The sequence below is a fragment of the Uloborus diversus genome, chromosome 4 (genome assembly GCF_026930045.1).
Source record: "Uloborus diversus isolate 005 chromosome 4, Udiv.v.3.1, whole genome shotgun sequence".
Lineage (NCBI taxonomy): Eukaryota > Metazoa > Arthropoda > Arachnida > Araneae > Uloboridae > Uloborus > Uloborus diversus.
The window spans coordinates 25,703,690-25,720,268 of record NC_072734.1 but is presented as its reverse complement, the minus strand read 5'-3'; positions in this window follow the sequence as shown (position 1 = coordinate 25,720,268).

Below are 16,579 nucleotides of genomic sequence, written 5' to 3'. Positions count from 1 at the left end.
TCGTTAGGTTTCCGCACGGTTCCAAACTTCATCAAAGGAATATTTTATTTAATTAGTTTTATCATTCCGCTAATTGCACGCAGTGAAAAATCACCAAAAAGGCAAAGGCGATCTTCCATGAAAAACAACCACGCGTCCGATTAAAGAAGGGTTTCTTCACTTGTCACGTCACGCAATGAAACATTTTGGTTTAGAAATCTGACATATAAAAAAAAAAAAATAAAAAAATAATTAAATTAAAAAAAAAAAGGTATTTACTGGTCTCATGTTATTTTTTCCGTTTATTCTATCAATTTCAGTTACTCAGTATTTTTGACGGAGAAAAAAAACACTCCCATTATCCTGAAAATAAAATCATGAGTATTTATTTTTATATATCAATTTCATTTTCATAGCGAAAATCTTGTCAAACTTAGAAACTATTATCAACGATATTCATTTACTTTCTTTGTTATTCTTATCAATTCTATTATCAGTCCTTCTTTCAAGTGAAACCCGTTAGAAAGGTAGAATAGTAATTTGGTGTGTGAAAAATTTGCGCTCTTAAGATGAAACTTCTTTATATTTTCTTCATAAATTTTTAATGGAACGTGAAGTCTTGAAAGGTATTTTTTTCACAGCATCTCCTCCTTAAATTCATTGCTTAAAATCACGTGACGAATGTATGAAAAAATATTTGAATAATTTTTACAAAATCTACGCCTTTACACTGAAAACACTAGCTGCATTACACCAAACCATCTAAAACAATTTGTAAAGATGGCATTGACATTGTTTCAAAATATGGGTTAGAAAGCATTTCAAAGCTTTAAAAGTTTAATTTGATTATATTGTTAGGGTAAACCTAGGAAAGTTGGCTCCAAATTCAACAAAATAGTAAAAAAGTGAGCTCTATTTATCAACGATTTGCTAAACTGCTCATACGTAATTGTAAGACCATTCGTAGAATATGTATTTTTCGTTGTTATTTCGCTGTTACGTTTTAATGTGATGCAACAGTTGTAACAAAACCAAGAGGTTGTTTTTGAGCAGTCTGTTCTCAGAGAGTCGGAGACGTTGCGCACATGGGTATGAAGAATTGTATTTAACTGTACAATCAAATTGTTTGCAACAGTAACTACATTTAAAATTACATTATTGTACGGTTTTTGTAGAAACCATCATTATAGTATGAGCATAATGTTTTAACTTACTCATTAAAAAAAAAAACAAAAAAAACAAAAAAAAAACAATATTTAAAAAGGACACAGAAACTGCAGTTTGAGAAGAAAATTAAAGAAACAAAATAAGGAGTGGCAGAAAATTTACAAAATAATATTAAGTTACTTGGTAAATCGCTTAGCTCAAAATTTTTCCATTTCAATTTTACAATACAAAGTAACCAATAAGCCGCGTAATCTCTCCTAGCATGAAAACGTATGAAAACAGTGCATCATCATCATCTTGTCGAAGACTTTTCTTTTCGGTCTTTTATTTTAAAAAGCCAGCTGCTAGAAAGAACGACTGGTGTTAACAATGTTCAAAGCAAAGGAAATTAGCTTCATGAGAAACCATTATGTATAACTACACACCTTCCGAAACTATTAAAAAATGCGTTCAGATATAGATATGTCAACAATAATATTGTCAAACCAACCAAAAACACTAAGGCAGAAAAATTGCTTTATAGTGTGTGATCCTGAACGATGAGCCGCGAGAAATGGCCTTCATTTTATTCTATCACCAAAACAATGTAAAATACAAGTTATAAAATTTGCAAAAAAAATAAAATTGAAATAAAATAAAAATATAAAAAAAACATCAAGGGAACAGAAACTCATCAGCTCCGAAAATTCTAACGAAAGCTGAAAAAAAAAGAAAAAAAATAATTCTTCTTCTTTTTATTTTTAAAAATTAGTTAATCAAATTATTTTAAGCGGTGTTTCGTGCCATCTATTGTTTTTAAACCTGCGAGATTTCGAGGTTGTATAGAGCCAATCCCGTGAGAACTCGGTAACCCACTGGCTCTTTAAAAATTATTTAAAAAGTATAAATACTTTTAAAATAAAAGATTGTTTCTATGTTTTCAGAAATTACGTATACAACAATTTAACCAAAAATGTTGCATTTATTTTCATTTGTAAGTAAGACGTAATTCCAAAACGTTTTGAGCTTATTTGTCATTGATTTTGTGACGAAAAGCATAAGCTTTCTGTTTTTCGCACGTCCAAGAAAATTTCTGCGGGAAGAGGTCCAATTTAATCCAGCTAATAAGAGAATTTGGCGTACAATTTTAGGTGAAAATTAAATGTAAAAATTTTTATTTAACTCTGCAGAAATTTTTACATTGCTCAAATGTGTATTTTTCATAAAGTTTTTAACTAAATCTCCGATCGCGCTTTGCCAACTTTGCCGATTGACCTTTTCTTACCTTATTTTCGGTCCGATTCTTTTCTTTAAAGCATTTTATCAAGCACTTTAGTATAGAATGGAATAAATTAACTAATTTACAGACATTTCAAACCAATTAATCGCTACTGTGATGGGAAAATTCAAATTCCGAGAGGTGTTAGTGGTTTTTTACGAATACAAGCCGTTTTAAAGTATTAAGAAAAATATTAAGGAATAAATAAACAATAAAATTAGAGCCGAATGACTTTTAAGGGTCAACACAATGCAAAAATAATCAAACACCGACATATAATAATTTTAATCATGAATTTATTCGAAAATATTTGAGAGTATGCCATTTTTGGCGTATTTTTTCTCTGTCTCTTCATTTTTTGACCTATTTTAAAAAGATCCGGCAATATTTAAAAAAAAAAAAAAAAAAACTACAAAGTTTTCTTTAGAATGACATAGGAATGACGTGAAAAAATATTGGGCTTCCTATTCGAATTCAGTTTTGCGTTATTTTGGTTTTACTAAAAAATTTCAAGGTGTCCCAGCTAAAAAAAATTTGCAGAAAACCTTTTTAAAAGGAAACCTACATAAAATTTAAGCATATTTGGAACATGCTTTCTAAAGAAAATCCGCAGTTTTTGTCTGTAGTTTTTTTTGCAGAAAGCATGTTCCAAATATGCTCAAATTTTCTGCAGGTTTTTTGCGCATTTTTTTTTAATTTAAATAATTAAATAGATTTTACACATTCTTTCGATTAAGATTCCTGTATACTCTTTGCCACACAAGTAATTTTAAATCAAACAATTCAACATTTTCGGCGTGATAGGTGTAAAATGCTTCCTCTCATACCTATGTAAAGTCTCCCCCTCCCCCCACAGGGATCAACATTTGTAAAACAGGATGCGGAAATGGAGAGGAAAAACCCGCTTCCTTTTTCGTCGTGGTTTTTTCCTGTGCATTATCTAGTTGCATTCAAATGACACCAATAGCTCATATAAATAACATATTTAACGTTTTTTTGCGTTACAGATAAGTTTATGACTAGGAAAAAATATAAGTTTCATGAAAAAACTAACTATGAGAAAGTTATTTAAAACTTTTTAGAAACGCATCATGTTAGCAAGGAAAAAGAATAGTGAAAACTAAAGCGTAATAGATCGCAAGAAGCTGCGTCGCATTTAATGAAAGCGTAAAATTTTTAATTTTCCAACGTCAAAGGTAGGTTAAGAGAAAGGGTTGAAATATCTTAAAAGTACTTTCCCTTATAAAGTAATGAAACACCTTATAAAGAAATTTAACTAGTGTACTTTGGGGGAAAATGTGGTAAAAACGAAAATTATAGAATTGTTTTGGAAATTAACATTTAAGAGTGCTTAAGAGGTCAGTTGGCCTGCCAACTTTTTTTTTAGACGAAATAACGTGCAGTGTACGTTGTTGAGAAAAAATTAAGTATCAGCTGAGAAATCGTTTAAAGTCATTTTTTAATCTGCTTTTCGTTAGAATTGAAGTTTTCAAATTTGAATTTTGTAAACAAGTAATTGGATTAATCGTACATTTCATTAAACGCATCATCATTTTACTCCTCATTCAGATAAAATCATCTAACCAGAACTTTTGGCAATTTCATAGCAACCGTGGTATCAGACAGCAACTTGACAGTAAAGACTATCACTGTCAACTTGGTCAGGTGACGAATCTAGTATCAGATTAGTGAACCAAATCCAAGCTCGTCCTCGTGACTGGTCGCGATGACAGAGAAAGAAGTTTGAGCCATATGAAAACCTATTCAACGTGACGTTTATTCGACATGAATAATCACAGTGTATTTCCTTACTTTTAGTGTTATCGTCATCCTTCTCATCATATCAGATGATTCTATCATACTCCCTCTTATGAAATACACAAAGTCCGGCGCAGTGCAATCGGCGCTATTCTGAAGTAAGTGGTTCTCGTGGAAAGGGCGCACTAAACATAGCTCTTCAATTCCTGTTGTCCCCATAATGCGATTTCTTTAATTGCTTCCAGCGTGCATACGGATTGCGGCCGATCTGTGTGTGGATCATCATCGACGCTTTTGTGCACGTCCCGAAAGTGTTTAAACCATTCAAGAGTTCAAGTGAACTTGTTTCAACATTTTTATGATTCTGCAGCTGCCTTGCCCAATTTGAAGCAAAATTTAATGTTAATTCTTTGCTCCATTTCCACTTCGACGACAGGAATTTGAGAGCTATGTTTAATGCGTCCCTTTCCACGAGAACCATTTACTTTAGAATGGCACCGATTGCACTGCACATGCACAAGAAGACGCTCTTCAATATGCAATCATTGGCGCCATCTTCCGACTTTTCGTTCTCCTTCAGTTACTTCAGTCCTAGAAATTAATAGCCGGACCTTGTATGCTATTTTAATTAGACAGATTGGAATGATGGCGGTGTAGTTCCAAAGTTTTGTAAATTGAGTTTAGTTTTAGCTCCTATATTGTGTGCCGTTTCGCAGAAAAACACAAGGGTCGCACGAGAAAAAAATCCCTTCATCAAAACTGCCGTCAAGTGAGAATGACAGTAGCGTAAAAGTTTCGACGCCACTGATTGGACCAGCAGTTATAATTTTCTGCTTTGGTGAACAAAACTCACTCATATTAACACTTGCTCTTAGTGGACTATGTTTCATTAAAGTCATCGTATCTTTTAGAATAACAATGGTTTCAGTCATTTTAATTCATTTTTACTTCAAAACAAGTTACATGTGAATTAAAAACACATGCCTAAATATATGCACAATATTTTTTTATAGTTGTATTTTCTTCTGAAATTCAAGCTGCTTTAAGCATTTACTTCATCAGTAATCACACCTTAAATAAATTATTTTCTATTCCTAGAAAAAAAAACACTACTCTTCGGAGAGCATCTTAAATACATTGTTAATTGACTCATAAAAAATGTGCAAAACTGAACAATATCAGAAAATTTCGTTTTACCTTGTGCTTTGCAGCAAATGACAACCAAACTCACTAGAACCAAATACCATGCCGCCTTGGAACCGTTTCGAATGTCACGTGACTCCATGCGACTCTATTACCCCAAATGGTAAAATTGTTCCTGGGATGATCACAGGACCCTCAACCACTCTCATCTGAACTCTCGGAAACATTCAACAAGGGGCACGGGTAATAACTATCGCCGGCAGTGCCATCTACCGAACATTCCTGCAGGTTTTATGATTCTACTTAGATTGGTTCCTCTTTTTCATGTGCTCATCTTTTCTTATTTTCCATGAGACAGAACTTGTAAAAGAAAAAAGGAACGTGATCGATGATACCATTCGATAGATAGTTTAAAGAGGTTTATCGGTTCGATATTTTTCTGGGAACGTATTTTCCCTACCTCTTTTTTTTACGTATTTAGAAACGATTGAGTGATATATGACGGTCCGAAGAAGTAAAATAAGAGTACATTTTGTATCTTTGATAACAGCCATGTTCGACAAAATTTAATGAATAAAATCGGCTGATAACTTAAGCTTAATATTTCCATCATTAGTGAGCAGGAAAATAAACCATTCCTGTACTTATTTTATTCAAAACTGAATAGGAGTAGTAAGATTATTTAAAAATAAATGTTTTAAAAAGGAATAAGTTTTTCATTTTAGAAATGTTGGCAGATTTATTTTCACAGAGGTCATGAAAGTTGGCTAATCTTTTGAACTACATACTTTTATTAATGTATTTAAAGTTGAAAAAAAATAAGCAAATTAAATAACAAAAAGAATACCGGAAAAGAAAAAATGTCACTGATAATATATTGACAAAAAATATAACAACAAAACAATTTACTGATTTTAGTTGATTTTCCGTTTAATATGTTTGATATTAGCGCTTTAAAGTTAACAAATCTTTGAAGTTTTGAAAACTCGTAACTTTGACGTTGACAATAAATGAACTTGGTATGTGAAATTAATGGGAATGTTAGAGACTTTTCGATATAATTACATACCTTCAGACGGAAAAATAACTGTAACTAAGATTAACTCACATTTTAAAATATATTTTCACTTAAAATGACAGCACTGTAGACTAAGATAAGTTTAAATCAAAGCAGATTTTACTCCTATTTGGCAAGCAACCACGCTGGCAAAATCACAAATTACTGCTCTCAGCCAGAAAGAAGCTTTTTATGCTTTTACTTACGACAGTAACTCCTAAAGCTAGCCTTGCAACAATAATTCTTAAATCACTATTAATCACACTAATTATAGTTAACTGCTTTAGCAATAATACTAATGAATTTTAACAAGGCTAATAAAGACATGTTGAAGATTAAGGATCTATATAGTTCACCGTTATTTTTTCTCCCATTAAAATCTTCATGTGTCTTTTGCTAACTATAATATTCAAATCCATCTAGAACATAGCAGCAACGCATTTATTTTCAGCAAAGTAATTTGCTGAAACTTAAAAGTTAAATTATTACACTCATATATTTTTAAAGGTAGATGGTACAGGATTATTCTTTAACCAAATGAGCTTTTGTGCACACTAAAAGGACATAGGTAATCAAATAGTAATAACTTAAACCATAAAATCTTTCTAACCATGCGAATGTATACTCTAAACCAGCATAGCTTTTAGTCCTATTCGTTGTTCAAAATGGCGCTTGTTTGTGTTTTGAGTAAGCATTCGACACAAACATCAAAATCACAGACAGCACTTGACACTAAGCAATGATTTTAACCATATACTGATTACAATAGTTAAATTATTAACCGCAAAAAAAAAAATACATTTTATGAACTTAACTTATTCAGAAGTAACATTTTTAAAACACTTCTACTTTATTAAAAAACCGGGTCAAAAACGGATTGCATGCATTTTTTGATTACATTTCCTTTGGTTGAACTTGAAAGAATCGACATTATCGATATATTTAACAATGTTTTTTAAAGGAATTATTCTTTTTGAACTTGGCGTCATCCGTTACAACTAATATCATCACCCAAACATAGAGGGCTCATTATGAAAATAATGCGAATTTTCTGGAAAAAAAAGATTTATTGATCGTATTTGTACAATGTTTAAAATTCTTCAAAATACTGTCCTTCTGCATCAATACCCTTGCGGAGACGTGTTTGCCACGCCTTAAAGTCACCCTGAAACTCCTCGACGGGAATGTCTCTCAGGAACGGTGTAACACAGTTTTGGATGTTTGCCGTGTTTCCCAATATTTTCCTTTCAGCACTCCCTTGAGTCGGGGACATTGCTTGGAACCAAGTCGGGACTGTAAAGGGGTTGGGTAACCACCGAGGTGTTGCTCCGGGTCCTTTCAACACTTCGCGCAGACCTTACGCATTTGCCGATCCTCCCCATGAACTGCGAATGGGGCTATGTATAGGGTGTCAGCAATTTGCTGAATGCAATTTGTGGGAACGCAAAACGATTCGTGTTCTCGTCGGTTCTGACCTCCTCCCGGCCCTCCTTGAGCACCTTGTGCCCCCTCCCGGACTGTGATCTTGAAATGCAATAGTCCTTGAAGGCCTCTTGAAGCACCTGGAAAGTTTCGGTTGCATTTTTACGATGTTTCAATCAAACATCATGGCGTATCGTTGCTCAAGTGAGAGCTCCATTGCATACCGTGTCACAAAAATTCAAAAACACACTTCACGCAGAGGCAGGTCACACTGCTTGGAGCAAACTGCCGACCAGCTGCGTTCAAAGAGCAGAGCCCGAACCACATTTCCTTCCTTTTAAACCGCGCTGCCATCGATCGTCGCGTCACAAAAAAATCATGCGCGTTACTTTCATAATGAACCATGTATAAATCCTGTATGCATTTATGCACGAAGGAAAAAACTGTATCTCAGTTGACAAAAATACTGCCAATACATAATAAAAAATAGCATCCTACACATTCATTTATGCCCTCACTTAATCATAAAAGAATCATTTTATCCTTCAGCATTAAACTAAGCAGCAGTGCTAGTTACCTGTCAAACATTGGCTTTAACTATAGTTCTCAAAGATTTTTCTCTACTAAGGCAGTTAATTATATCTTGATGAAACTTGCATCAAGAACGACAATAAAGCAGAGCTAAATACTGCAGTAACTCTCTCCGGTATAATGTATCATATTCTTTATGCATATTAACCAATTAATGCAGAAAGCGACAAAATGCGATTTTCGCGCATAGAGATATGCTTCCATTCATGATAGCTGCAGCTCCTGTAACCGTAACAAGTATTTGAAAAGGAAATAAATAGTGGTTAGCACTACAGTGAAGTTTTTCTCGTTATAGCCTTAAAATAATGCTAACCTGAATAATAGTAAGTTATCTTATTTCTCTGTATTTTTTCCCCTGTAAAAGTAACAAAAAATGAATAAACACCGGAAAAATGCTTGAATGTATATTAAAAATAGTAAGTTATAAAGTAATTTTTTATATTAAAAACATATGTTTTGATCTAAAAATGTTAAAAGCAAAAAATGACTGATATAGTTGAATAAATGTTGAGATTTAAAAAAATAATAATAAAATAAAACAGGTTTTTTACAGCGAAATGCATGGGCCCAACGGACTTACCGTCTGCCTATCCACTAAATAAAGAAAACAATTCGATTAGAACGAATTTTCTTTTCTTCAATTTAGACCGGACTTATCAAACATATATTATTTTTTTTTAATTTGATACTTTCTCGTTTAGTTTTAAGTCAATTAAAAAATAAAGAAGAGTTCTCGTTTTAGTCAAGTAAAAAAATAAAGAAAGAAAAAAAAAAGAAAAGTATTTGCATCTACTGATAAACTTAATGCATGTATAGAACCGGAATCAAAAAGCAGATTTGTTTTAATCAGTTTCTGTTTGAAAAGCTTTTGTTTCAAAATGTGCTGGTGAAATATTCTTTTGTTTTCGTTGCTTAAAACTATTTTTAATACTTCAAAAATATTTAACTTTAGCGTATAAAAGAAAAATTTTTCTTCATCCAAAAAGAAAAAAAATAAATCCAATTAAATGAAAAAAAAAAAAAAAAACTCAAAAAATTAGGAACATTAGTCGCTATTTGAAATACAATAGCAGTCTGGTTTTCAGCAGTAGAAAAGGAGTTATCAGTAGAAATAGATACTGGTTGAATGAAACTGAAGTGAACCCCAAGCGTTTATAGCATAAATAAATAGAAGTCAAGATGATTTTTTTTTCTAATTATTAATTTTAAGTATTTATTTATTATTCTTTTTTTTTTAATTTTCTACACAGGGGGAAAAAATAAAAATAAAATAAAGTGCTTTATTTTTTTCCTGAAAGAAAGAGTTGCAAACTGAATTTCAATTAGAGGGTTGAGTTTACTTTTAATCTCAAGTTTAATTATTTTTCGTTTTTTTAATCAACCAATAAAAAAGGTGAGAAAATCTTAGCGTTATTTTTTAATTATGTTTTTTTACATTATTTATAACTTAAAAGAAGGAGTTGCAATCGGTTTTATTTTTGAGAAAATTTCAAAATATTCCTTTATTTACTTATCTCTATTAGTAAATCGTTTTCTTTAGTTTTTCTTTTTTTTTTACATTTTTGTTTATATGCATAAATATACATAAGGTTGGAACGAAATGATACAAAAAATAAAAAAAATGAAAATACGTATTTTCACAGTGTTCCCTGTTCTACTAAGCAAAGTAAATTACCAAACCAAAATTTTGATAAATAGAAGAATGTTTAGAGGTCGCGATGAATTGAAAGTTTCAAACTTTTATTTCTCGCTGGTAAAAGTTCACCGTTTAAGGTCACATTGAAAAAAACCCATTAATTATTACAATTAAATATAATTATCAACACAGTAACGAGCACCTTTATTTATTTGTAGTACTGCAATGAGAAAATATTTCAACGTCCAAAAAAGGAAAGCGAGTTGCCAATGATATTATTAATTCTTAGCAAGCGAGAAGAAAAATAGTCTATGTAACGGTAGCATTTAAGAATATTTATACTATGATGTTTGTAAATGTAAAATACCTTCTCCATAATGTTTATGTATTTAATATTTTCGTAAGTAAAATTATTTCAAAAGAATACCGGCAAAAGAACAGCAAAAATTCCACTTTCTCCGTGGTAAATCTTCGCGATCCCTAATTATTGACGAGTTCACCTAATTTTCCCCGAGTTTCATATAATGGCAGGTGTGTATGGAATAAGATTTCCAAAATCTTGTTTTCGAATCTTCTTAATGTATACACACACGAACTAGAGATTCACCGATTAATCGGCCATAATCGGCTACTTTCCTGATTTTTTATAATCGGCTAAATTTTGCCAGTTAATTGGCAATATATATATATATATATATATATATATATATATATATATATATATATATATATATATATATATATATTAAAAATTTTCTTTTTGAGTATACCTCCAACACTAAACTATTACTTTATTAATATCAAATAAATGTATTTTTCTGCAGACATTACTATCGCATGTATTTCTAAAGTGTACAGATTCAAATCAACTCAAACAAAACTAACCTGAAAATCAGTGAACTAGTATGAGAAAATGCAAAGAAAATTTCTACCCGTCTTAGAGGCAGATGTTTCTCAAAACAGAAAAAAAAAAAAAAGTTCCGCCCGAAAGGTTAAATTAAAGAAATCACACCAGTTTAAACGATTTGCATCAGCAAACAGAAATAAGTAAAGTAAAAATTATTCGGTCTTTGCCTGATAAAAGTTCAATATCAGAAACGAAACATCAAATAATTAAAAGGTAAGAACCAAATTTAATATTTACGTCACAAAAAGAAGAAGTTACTTCATTCTAATTACATTAGCTAATTAGGTTCATGTTTTTTCATCTGCGTTTTCCCCTAGAGATTGAAAAAACAAATGAAATCTTAAAAATACCAAATTAGACAATTTCATGCTTGGTGTTTTCTAAAAGCTAATAATTTTAATAAATTAAATTATTCGGAAAAATTAAGCGTTTTTTGAAAGGAATTTTCTTACCGCAAATCTAATTTAAACTTAGAGAACGAGAGAGGGAACATTTTGTTTGATTATGTTATCAAGTTTAATGTATTCATTAGGGTTTTTCCCTTTCATTAATAATTTTAGATTGCATCAGAGCTTTAAAATTTTAAGCTTTTATTATGGACCTAAGAACGTTTTTAAGTATAGATCTGATGTATCTAAATGTACAATGTCCATGATTAGTAATAATTTCCTGCATAAGATTGCAAAAAGAATCCTGAATAAGATTGCCCTGCAAGATTCCTCGACACAATCTTTCCATCTCTTAGAACATTTTCTGCATGTTATAAAACTTATCATTTGATCAAAAAAAAAAAAAAATAGTTTCCAGTTCATGACTTTTTAAAATTGAAAGATAAATACGTATACAATCGACTCCCGCTACAATGCGATCCGACTTACGCGAAATGGCTATAGCGCAATTTTTTCATAAGTAAAGAATTTTAGACCTAACGCGAATTCCATGCGCAACACGAAAATTTTCGTAAAGGAATCATGGTGTGTAAGTATCGGTTCTGTTATCGGCTACTAAATTTTTCTTTTCCTTCATCCCTTTAGCATCACTGAGAGCGGAATTTCCCACACCGTTGCTTATACAAATATCTACTCCTCATTTTCCATTTACTTTTTTCATTCTAAATGTGATAGTTGATAAAATATAATGACACCTAAGAGCGCTGTTTCATCTAAAGTTCGTGAAGATAAAAAGAAAAAGAGAAAGTTTCTGACAATTGAAGAAAAGCTAAAAATTATACTATTGAATATGCTATAAAATGCGTCGAAGACAGCACGACAATTAGGTATGAGTGAATCTTTCATTTGTACAATTAGAAGTCAAAAACAGGAAATCCGTAAAAGTTTACAAAGTAGTATCTAAGCAAAATGCAAAAATTATGAAAATGGAAGTTGTTCTCGTATTGTGAATTTAAGAAATCATTAAGAGGGGTTTTGTCATAGATGGAAACGTTATAAAAGAACTAGTGAAGCAACTGTGTTGTGTATTTAACAATATATAAGAATAACAGTTTGATCACACATCATACATCTCTTAATTTTCTTAAGTTACAATTATCATTACTATATCTACAGTACATTACAACTATAGCGCATTTGTTTTTCTTACTACATACTATACGTACCGTAGTGGCTTATTTTATGTCTTTCTTAAACAAAAATAATCGATTTTGTGCATTGTAGCAGTATTTTCTGTGGAATGAAACGTTATTTTTTTTTAAATAAAAATAAGAACTGAGTCTTTTATGCAAGAAAGAGTAACGTATAATTAAGAAATGGTTTTTAACAGTTTGAGGTGGTGTTTACAAGTGTCTAAAAAAATGGGTATGTTTATAAAAGTTTTACATATATCCTTTTCCACAACGCGAAATTTTAACTTACGCGAGTGGTCTTGGAATGCATCCCTCGCGTAAGTCGGGACTCGACTGTACACTGCAGTGGATGTATTTTAAGTCAATGATATACAGGGTTAGCGTAAATGAATCTCCCGGTTTCAAAAATTAGTATTTCAAAAAATATTACACTTAGCACAATAAATGATACATAAAAATAAAGATAAACAGAAAATTATTTTTTCACTCCCAAAAGTTCGATGTGAGCGCCTTTCGTAATGCGACGCACATCTATAGCATAAATTTTGGAGCGTTTCACTGTCCATTTTTCGTAATAATACACATATGTGATCTTTCAGTTCTTGCAATATTGTAGACAGTGGTGATGTATAAACACTGTCTTTGACGAAACCACATTTAAAAAAATCACATGGGGTTAGGTTTGGGGATCTAGTTGGCTAACGCACAAAGGGTAAATCATCATCACCTGCACGGCCAATCCAGCGTTGCGGAACGTTAGTGGCGCAGAAAAGTAAAGAAATTTGGGGGTAAAAACACCCCCAGAGGTCTTGGTTTTAGCATTATTTCCAATTCTAATACTGTAGTTAATACACGTGTAAGGCTAGTGGTGCGACATCGATGGCAAAACATCGATGCTTCAGAACAGCGATGTTAGAAATTAAAACATCGATGGTATTGATACATCGACCAAAAAACATCGATATTTCCGAACATCGATGTTTTAAAACATCGATCTTTTTGTCAATATTTAACATACATTTTTTAATATACTACACTACAAACTTACATAAATGATAATCTCTAACAAATGTTTCTTAATGGATCAGGGTATTGCGTCTAATTTAAGCAATACAAAAGAATACGAACCCCATGAATATATTGAAACTACTGAACAGCAAATCATGAATACAATTTAATAGGAATAATTTCGCAACATCTTGGTACTATAATAAGACAAAAAATGATAACAAGACGTGCAACAATTAATACACACTAGTTAAATCTGCAAAAAAATATATCATAGCACTTACAGTCAGTTGTATGATGAGAAAGAGTTGGGCAAATTATATTAAAAGTACAAAATTAATTCTGACAATTATTATTAAGAGCAAGAAATATGTTTTGTACTGTTAGTGCTATATAATTAAATACAATTTGTGAGTAATTGAAAACGGCTTGTTGGCGGCAGACGCAGTGGCGGATGCAAGTGAGAGGGTCATAACCCCCCCCCCCCCCCAACCCGCAACAGTATTTGAATGTTTGCTCGAAAAAAAAAAAACTTGATCGAAACCGTAAGAAGTGTATACAAGAGGAGAGGGGATCATGGGGGTCATGACCCCCTCCTCCCATTAAAATCTGCGGCAATACTTTTTAATCTGTTTCAAGGTTCATTGCATTTGAGTAGTGAAAATGACTGCTTGAAAAAAAAAAAAAAGCCGGACCGAAACCAAGGGGAGGGTCGTAGGGGTTATGAACCCACCTAAAACATCGACAATATCCGTTCGCATTGTATTCAAACACTTTATGGATAAAATGTAAATGATTTCAGTTTTTGAATTATTTTTAAAAGTAAATACTTGAAATAGACTACTTCTTTTAATTGTTTATAAAATTTATTCGTGAAGTTTTTGTCCTATTAGGTGCCATTTTCCTGACCGTTGTGGTATTTTTTAAACACCTAAGCAATTTCAGAAATTTTTCATACCAAAATCCATAAGTTTATTCATGGAGGAGGGAGGAGGGTCACTCTTTAGCATGAACCTCCTAAAATGTTAGTCTGTATCCGCTCCTAGGTAGACGATAAGTAACCCCCAATATTTGGTGTTGAAGCGATTTCTCTTTTCGATGACTATTCCCCCAGACAGAGAAAAAACTCTTTCCGATGAAACAAAAGTCGCCATCACTATCAAATACTTCGACACAACTTTTTACAGTTCTGAATTTTTACAGTTATAATATTTACCGTAGTAACATATAGAATTCTCCTTTAGTTTAAGATTCGGAGCTTTAGAATCGACTGTAAGTTCTGGCAACAGACTACCAGTGTCGAGTTCTTCCAATAGCTTTGACCTCTTCCTCACTCTCCAGTTATCTTTTACCATCTTGTAGCGATCTTCCCAAAAATCATCCTTTACACAGAAAAATCAAACTTTTTAAATGTGCGCAAATAAATGAAATTTTTGGTGCAATTTCATAAGTAAACTTAATTACCTAGCGAGAAAATTGGAGAATTTTACTATAATTTTCAATTATAATACAAAAACATCAACATCGAAAAAAACATCGAAACCAAAACATCGATGTTTTAACAAAAACATCGATGTTAAAAACATCGATGTTTTAACAAAAACATCGATGTTTCCAAAACATCGACATCGATGTCGCACCCCTAGTGTAAGGGCTGTTGTGACCAAAAACCTCATCCGAAGAATTTTTTGGCTGCGCTCGTGCACGTTTAAGCAGTTACTTATGTTCAAAAAAAACTTGAACTGTTTATCTTTAATTTTACATATTATTTATAGTGATAAGTGAAAGAGTTCATGAAACATAAACTTTTAAAACCGTGATATTCTTTTATGACAATCCTGTATAATATGCTCAAATAAAAAAAATGTATCATTTCACGAAAAAGTTGCGAGTTTGAACCGCAAGTGACAACTCATATATTTCATTAAAAAGTAACAATTAAATGAATAATTCTCACTAAACCAAATAGTGCTCATTGCTCTTTTAAGTTGTTACTTTAGTGAAGTGAATGAGCTAACACGTGCGGGCCAAAAGGCCCAGTTTTCGGTGTAATGGCTCCATGGAATACCCAAACTTGTTGGACATATGATTTTTAAAGTGTTGTTTAGAGAATGACTTGTATTCGTAGGTCTCTTGAGTTCATGAGCAGTTTCAATTCTGTTGATTCGCTGTTATAGGAAAAACATTGTTGCCCTTTTAGTATACATTTTAAAGTTATAATTACATTTATCACATCCTACCTTTTGTTATTCCAATATTTTTTGCGCGGAAAATTTAGAATGAAAATTGCTATTTTCAATGTTTTTCACGTTAACGCTTTTTTTTTTTTAAATCATGTAACTTCTTAAATCGTTGATCGTAATCGTATAGCTTTTGGCTATTTCAATTAGTACGTAAGAATCTAGGGTAAAAAAATAACTTAATGCCTTCCTACTGAGAATGATATTTTTAAAGTTATGAATAACAAAGTTACTACACGTATTTAAGGGGCATTAGTATCACGTTTCTATATAGAAGATTTCTGATAATGAATGGACAGGCATTTTTATGCCGATTGATGTCTCACATATTCTGCACAGAAAAAGAAATTCCTTATAACCTCAAAAAATATAAGTATAATTGCAATAAACTCTGATTTTGCGCGGGATAGGGTGGCACGGTAACGCGGATAAGCGAAACGTGGATAATCCGATAAATAGGAAAAAAAGATTCTTCATTTATACAATTGCTATCACATACTACTAATACTCACACATACATTTAAATTATATTAAAAACATTGCATTTACTAACATGAAATGTAAAAAACATACACGTAAAGTCTGAAACAGATAAGTAACACAATCATAAGTTAAAACGAGCTGATGTGTGCCTCACATGACTTCCTTTTACTCCACTTTAGTGTCATTTCCCATTATTGGCAATTTTAATGTGATTCAATAGTTTACTCTCTAAATATCACAAACAGTGGCCAAACTGAAAGCAGATTTTTAAAAAAATCGCCAAATTTGTCGCTAAGTTGGCGACAAAACTTGGCGACCAAAAAACTTCCGATATATCGCCAAGTGTCC